We start from the raw sequence: 7,923 nt of genomic DNA, 5'->3' as shown, positions 1-7,923 counted from the left end.
CATTTCTAATCTATAGTATTAGAAATCAATCAGTGATTTTGAAAAATTGAAAAGAAGGGTTATTAGAGAAGACCATAGGGAGAGAAGAGATTATGTGTTCTGCAGATAAAGAGCTAGTTCCTGACCTGAGTTTTCTTTTGCTTGTTTATTTTAAGGCAGAATGAGAAGAGAAAGCAATTCCTCAACAATCCCTTAAAATGCAACTGAGATGGCCACCACTCATCCTGCATGACATGTGAACAGTGTATAAGAGCTCAAGAGGCACATATCGTCCTGTAGATTAGATTTTCAAACCACAGATTCTGGGTTTAGTGAGTTACACTCTTATTTTCAATAACAGAGAATAAGATAGAAATGATCAACACGCATTGCGTATAGTACGGTTAAGCATTGTTCCATGAAACTCTTATTAAACCATATACATGTATACACACACAAATATATGAACCTGAAGATGCACCAGGAAGTATATGTGTTTCTCATCATTGAGTACAGTAAAAAATATATGGAAACTATGAACAGATTCCAAGTGCACCATATAATATTTAACCATCAAATATTTAACATGTAATATTAACCATTAATTCATATTTTGTAGCTATACCATTTTTCCATTTAGCTCAGATGTAGTCTTTAGTTTTGTGGATATTATGTGTTTGAGGGAAGAGAATTAACAACAGTTAATGGTAAAAGATTCAGAATTAATGAATCAGTTTGAGAAGGGGCAAGAGATGCAGCTCAGTGGCAGAGTGCTTGCCTAGCATGCGGGAGGCCCTTGGTTCAATCCCCAGCACCAACAATAAAAGGAAGGAGGGAGGGAGAAAGGAAGAAACTGGAGGTTATTAGTGATTTAAGTAGAGAAGAATATGAGAACAAAATGTAATAACAACAATGTGATGAAGGTAACCTTAGCTCAGTATCTTTGAAAGACATGTTCAAGAACAATTGGGCTTTGGCTTCCTGATGCTTACCACGGGCTGTGTTCTTACCCTGACTGTATAGAAAGAAGAAATTAGAGTAAGCCTACGCACCTTGGCCCTGGTCTGTATTGTAAATGGGCAAACATGGAATTGAGAGGAAAGAAAAAAAAAAAGAGGAATAACTGGGCTTTAACTCAGAGAGGGCTTTGGACACCATGTGTATCCAGAAGGGGACAGCAAGTACCGCAGACCCAGCGAATTACGACAAAGGCAGCTGTCTTTAGAGCTGTCTTTCACCCAGCTCGCCTCTGTAAACCACCCCTGAGCTGTGTTCCTTTAGCAATTCATCTGTTCTGGTCTTTTAGATTCTCCTTCAGTGAGCTCAACAGTCACCCTGCTACCAATCCACGTCTGGTTCTCCATCTCTACTCTGAAGTGCCACCTTGGCAGTTTTCTCTTCCAGCTTTCTAGGTCAGGACCATCTCCCAGCCAGTATCAACTAGGGTTCAGGCAGAAGAGACTGAGATATTGGAAGACGAATAGCAGCTTTACGCTCAACTCCTAGGTTGATACCACTCTACCCAGAAGATTCCTGGAGGTCAGCTATCACCACTTGGCATAGAAAGGAAAAAACTAAGAGCAGACTATGAAGTAACCAAGAAAGAAGAGAATACTGACTTGTCGGCTTGATGAAATAAAATGCTCTAGATTGTTAGTCTGCTGTTCGTCAGAACTACAAGAGTTCCTATGCACTCAAGATAAATAGATGCTTAGACTCCAACTGACTTTTCCTGTTAACTTTTGTGTGACATCTGTGGGAATGCCCCATGTCAACCTCAGAAAGTTTTTCCCTCCAGAAAGACACGGCTTTTGGAGCTAGTCCTCCTCAGGAAGGGCCAGAAAGTTTCTAGGGATTCACAAGGACACTAATCCAAAACATAAGGAATTTTATCATCAGGTGACTAAAATTTACCCAATGTCTTTGAGACAGGTCAGACCCCTACCTTATTTGGGGAAACCCAGCAAAAAGACTGGTACATAAAAGGTGTCCTGAAGATCAATAATGAACCATTTATTCCATGCATCCAAAATCATTGGTGAATACAGTTATTCGATCCCTAGCCCAGTGAGACACCTACTTCAGAATCAGAGCTAGTATCAAACTGGGATCAATATTAAGCATTAGATGGTGGTTTATCCACTGAGGTTTTCAAGGAACTTTAAAAAGTCACTCAGAGGTAGAAAGACAAGGAAGACAGAGTCAGAGGGTGAGCTATTCCTAAATAACTTAAAGCACTTATTAAAAAGAGACAGAATTCACAGCCCTATGTTAATGTGCCCAGTCTGGTTAGAGCCAGACGCAAAGTTAGTGGTTTACAAAAGAACCCAGTCCCTGCTCCCACCCATTTCTAAATGCCAGCTGAGAGCTCATTTCTCAGACTCTTTCATCCACTCAAAAACCCTGAGAACATTACCAAAACAATCAAGAACAAAAGATCAGAAAGTTGAAATGAAGTATGCAGTCTCTTCTCCTCCCTAAAATGGCCATTTGGTTAAAATCCATGAAAATGAAAGAGTTAAAATTCTGCACAGTTTAAGAACAACCAGTTGACCTTTAAATGTGCTGGTTTGAGTCCAATCACCTTTCAACAAGCATGAAATCTGGCACAAGGCGTACTAACACACACCAATTATTTGTACATGACTGAGCTCACAGAGTCCTGTTTAGAAAAAAAGACTAATGTTCATTTTCCAAAAGCCAGACTTAGCGGCTAAGTGTCCCTGTTGGGAGGATTTTCCCTTGTTAACCATCTCCAAAAGTGCCACTGGAGAAGCCTTTCCTTAAAAATGCACAGTACCCTGAAGAAAATAAATTTTCTGTCTTATTTAAATTCTCTTTTATAAAATAATTTTCCATACCTTTTTGTATGTCAAAAGTAAAGACAGCTGGGACATAATTACTATCCCCAATTAAGAACTTTGCATTCTAAATATATAAAAGGGAAAAAAAAAATCTACTCCCAGTGAAATGGTGAAAAGCTGAATCCTCCTTTGAGCAAATGTATTCAAATCCACAGATTCAAAATCAATCACTTAATGGGTGTCCATTTCCTAAAATAATTATCTGTTTTTCAAGAGTAATTCCCATGAGACTTAAAAGTGGTGAGAGTCCCTCAGGTTTTTAAAATATAATTCAATTTACAAACTTTCCATCACAGGCTTTTTTGTTTTTAGTTGTAGATGGATACAGTAACTTTATTTTATTTATTTATTTTTATGTGGTGCTGAGGATTGAACCCAGTGCCTCACACACTAGGTAAGTACCCTACCACTGGGCCACAAGCCCAGCCCCCTCCATCACAAGCTTTTTGAGAACACTTTGCTTGGCTGTTTGGATGCCATGTGCAATTTGGAAGCCTGTGCCATACGGCATTATCGCCTCTGGTCAATTGCAAGACTGTGTCCTTTCTCACCTCCTTTGTCGATAGTCCTCAACTTCAGAGACCCTCTGTGGCCCAATCCCCCTCCCAACACTGTTCCCATCACAGCTCTTGCTACCACATTTCTAGTGATGTGGAATACTAACCCCACACCTAGAACATATTTAAGCCTGAGTTTGACTTTTCTTTGTTTAATCCTTTGCCTTAGGACTGAGACTTCTGAAGATCCCTTCCCAAACCTCAAAATTGTCTCTCAGCTCCTCACTCTAACGTGAGACTTCTGCTGGCTGTGCCCCTGTTTATCAACCCCTCCCTACCCCAATATTTAATATCCCCCTCATCCACTTCATGCCCTCTTGTAAGACCAGAAAAGAGGAAGGTCAGAATCTCACAGCAGTGTAGGTAGTACTTCATAGATTGTGGTCCTGGCCTAGTGCCCAGCTCATCACCCATCCAGCCACTTCTGCTTTGAGGCTGAGGAGGGAGGGACTTGATTCAGGAAGAGCAGGCACTGCCTGGGGTGGCTATTGCTCACAGACCTGTCAGGGAAACACCTGCGGGCCCAGGGCCCTGGCACAGAAGGCCCCTTGGAGTTTACAGTCTATCAGGACAACCTGGCTCTGTGTATATTCCTGAGGATTCCTCCAGAATAAAGGTTCCTCCCAGAGTAGAGGCAGAGCAGGGTCACCAACTCACACCAACTTCCCCCACCCCATTGCCTTGAAACTGTCCCTTGCTACTATCCTCAGCTCAACCTCCAACAGAAAAAGTGCATCACCTGAATTCAAGAGTGAAACACTGCGGTGCCCACACCTAACTTTTTAGTTACCTACCTGAACGCCATGAATGACTTCCTCAAGTCGTGCGGTCCTCAAGTCTGTGACACAAAGAGACCAAAAGCCTATATGTTGGAAGAACTGCATAATAGTATACTTAGTTACCATCCTCTGTCTTATTCATCAGGAGACATAATTCAGTTGTAGATGAGATATACTCAGGCTTTCCAGACCAGACACTACTTCCTTTTCTTCCTGTCAGCATCCTACAGACTACAACCTGCACCAGAAAAGCAATGTGGTACTCAGGAGAGGAAAGCACAGACACCTGAAGTCAGAAAACCAGGGATTCATTCTCAGTGTTATCAACTGAGTGACCTTGGCCAAGTCACTAAGTCACTGAAACCTCAGCTTCACCCTCTGTAAAATGGGTATTACAATATCAACCTCACAGTTTGTTAGAAGGAAGAAAATGAGATAATGAAAGTTGAAAAGCATACTTTTAAACTATAAACAGAAAGAAAAGGAAGTAAGGGAAAGAAGGGGGAGGGGAGGAAAAACTGAAAAGCTTTACCCTCCCTCGCCCTTTCACATAGCAAGTAAAATGAAATCTTTGGACAGGAAACCTAAAGAAAATAACCCACATATAATATTCTTAGCAACCGTCAAAGGGAGTGGCCACTATAATCTCCAAATCTAGCCAGGAGCTCAGCCTGAGCAGCATGCTTTGAACTCAAGTGCCTGGAAATCTGCACTATATCCTTAGGACTTTGACCTGCAGGGGAAAAACAGAATGCTTTTCTCATTTCATTCCATGTAGTATAAAAACAAAAGTAACTGAAAGACAAACTTTGGGACAAACACCCGAACCATGAACTTACTTCATTCCCAAGGCAAATCAACTCCAGGTGAAATTTCAGCTTTGTGTGTTCTGCTTGGTCCCACTCGAATGGGAAGTGCTGCTCAGAGCCCCGAAATAGAAAGCAGGAAGTCAACAGAACTGATTTTTCTAACTTCCCAAATGCAAATTGCTGCACAGTTATGGAGGAAAGTTACAGAAAGGTATAAACCTCCTCCTTTTAACAAAGGTCACGTGCTGATTGTATATAGAAAACATCCCCACTCCTGGGAAGACCAACCAGCTTCCTTCCACAATAAGGGAAGATTGACAGTTCAACTGACGGAGAAGTAAAGACTACCAAGGCTGTTTCCATCAGAACCAAACTGCCACAAGAACTAATACAGTGTTCCAGTTTGATGTTCAGACACTAGTCTCTAGAGAAAACAGTGCATCCTCTCAGGGTGCTTTTCTTAGAAGGAGCAGAACTACAGGGACTCCCCTTCCAACATCCTCCTGACCCTTCAGAGTTTCAAGATGTTCTTAGAGTTTCATGTCTAAAATTTTCAAGCACAAATTCCAAGCTCCCCCTGTACACACCCCTAGAGTCAGTTTCTATCATTTTGTAGATGAAGATTACATGGAGATCGTGTACCATGTTCTCAGCCACACATTTAGCTAATCCTCCAGTTTGCCAAGCCTTGCCACTTTCTCAGCCATTTCTGGTCTGGATTCTCAGTCCCCTACTCTTCTCACACACTCTTTCATAGACTGCTAGGTGACTTTTGCAGCACAGAGTGGCCTCACAGTGTTGCTTTGCTCCAAGTCGACCATACTCCTTTAGTACCTAGTGATCAAATCTAACTTTCTCAGGAAGTGGTCTTGCCACGTCTGTGTAGCTTGGGTAATGTGTCATAGTGGGAAATGTGTGAGTCTGGGAGTCAGAGGGACAGGACAAGACTTTCTCCTGGAGAAGCTTTATCACTTCGTGTCTTTGTGAATCTAGCAAATTATGAAACCTCTTTATACTTCAGTTTCCTCATGTGTGGAATGAAAATGATAACATGGCCTACCTACAGTTATTAAGGATTTAATATGACAATATAGACAAAATGGTCCTAATTGAGTTCAATCAGAAGAGGAATTAATGCTTATGGGTGCTTACTACACTCAAGCTGTACTCTATCTAAGAATTATACACACATTTATGCAGGTATTATTTTTAACCTCATCTTTTATAAGGGAAAAATAAGGTAAGAGAAAGTAAGGAGAGTCACTGAAACAACTAATCAGGACATAATCCAGCCTTAGAACTCAGCATCTGACGCCCGCACACTCAACTTCTTGTTCTACTGCACCCACTTCTGCTACTTCCCCTTCCCCTTTCCCCTTCACTTTAATTTTCGCTGGCAAACAAAGCCCACATGGCTACCTCAGTCCTCATCCTTCCAAGTTTCACTCTACATTCCACCATCCCCTGAACAACATCATGCATGTTTTCTCTGTCACCTGACATCGTGAAGGGAACAGTGACAAGACCCTCTCTGAACCCACTCTTTGGCCCTTACTTATACATCAGCTTATAATTATTCTCCAGTTCTTTCTGTAATCTATTCCCAGAAACAGCATCTAAAAATAGACCATATCCCCAAATTTCAGCATGTCCCAAAAAACAAAACAAACATAAAACCATTCTATTTCCATCAATGCCAGGGCTGCTGTCACCAAGTCAACTCTGCAAACTTCCATTCACTCCTCCAACAAACGTTTACCAAGCCCCTGTCATGTTCATGTTGTAGATGATGGCTACATGGGCCCCGTCCTCTAGGAGTTCACAGTCTGATGAATGATCAAAGTTTGTAGTAAGTATCCAATGTATTTAAGTAGGTAGTGATACGTATGAAATGTTTGCTACTAAGGCATCACTATCTTTGGCTCTTCTCATTCTAGCATTCTCCACATCATGTCAATCATCTAAGCTGCCACACTGAACCATCCTTTCCATACCTGTTGCCTCCCTGTGATGAACTTACTCCTACCTTGTTCTTGAACTACTTAAATCACCTCTCCACTTATCTCACTGCCTCAATCTCGGGACTCTCAAAAAAAGCTCACCTCCAGGTGACAAATAACTTGATGCTATCACTCCCAAATTCAAAAACCACAAAGGTTGATGAATCAAGTACAAGGCTCTGAGCCTGCACAAGTAGAGTTGCCTGTGCCCCTCACATACTTACACTTCACTCTGTACACCACAGCTAAGAGACATCTTGCACTTTCCCATAACTGACTCACTTACTATTGCCAATTCTTCCGCTTACCCACCGTGCCATCTTGCGCTCCCCGGCCCCTCGTTTTATCTCTAGAATTTAGATGCTCTACCAAGATTCAGGTCAAAAGCCACCTCTTCCAAAAAGCTTTTATATTCATTCTTTCACAGTACACGATAGCTCCATTCTCTGATTTGCTTTAGTTGAGCATTTGTATTTCCTCCAGGACACTTTGTTAGGAAGTAGCTAGCAATAAGCAGTGAAATGCATGGTAAGGACATAAAGTCTTCTTTAAATTACTTTCGGGTCCTTCTTTAAACTATCTTAAGAAATCAAATGGTGGCAGTTAATCTGTAGAAAACAAACAGAAGCAAGGGAGCTAATTGGAAATCACATTAAGAGAAAGGGATTAATGGGACTAACTCTTGACAGAGTCCACCGAGGTTGATGTGAAGCTAGGAATTATAGCTGTAAGTGTCTCCAGTTGTCTGGGAAGGAAGATTCCTTTAGTAGCACGGTACACTAAGGTAACTTCTGACCACCTATTGACCCCAGTGCCCACATTAACATGGGATTGACTTGCAGATGAAGCCCCCCTAAATAGGATGGCCACCATGACAGTTCTGGAGAGGAACTCCTGATTGGCAAAGAGTACAGAAGGTGGTCCCCAGTTCTCCT

At 41.7% G+C, this 7,923-nt stretch overlaps 1 pseudogene; it reads left to right on the top strand.

Annotated features, from left to right (window-relative positions):
* Window positions 1-954: 954 nt before the first annotated feature.
* LOC114095014 (small nucleolar RNA SNORA51) lies at window positions 955-1,068 on the top strand (annotated as a pseudogene).
* Window positions 1,069-7,923: the final 6,855 nt, after the last annotated feature.

The sequence above is a fragment of the Marmota flaviventris genome, chromosome 5 (assembly GCF_047511675.1).
Source record: "Marmota flaviventris isolate mMarFla1 chromosome 5, mMarFla1.hap1, whole genome shotgun sequence".
Lineage (NCBI taxonomy): Eukaryota > Metazoa > Chordata > Mammalia > Rodentia > Sciuridae > Marmota > Marmota flaviventris.
This window is presented reverse-complemented; position numbering and strand designations above follow the sequence as displayed.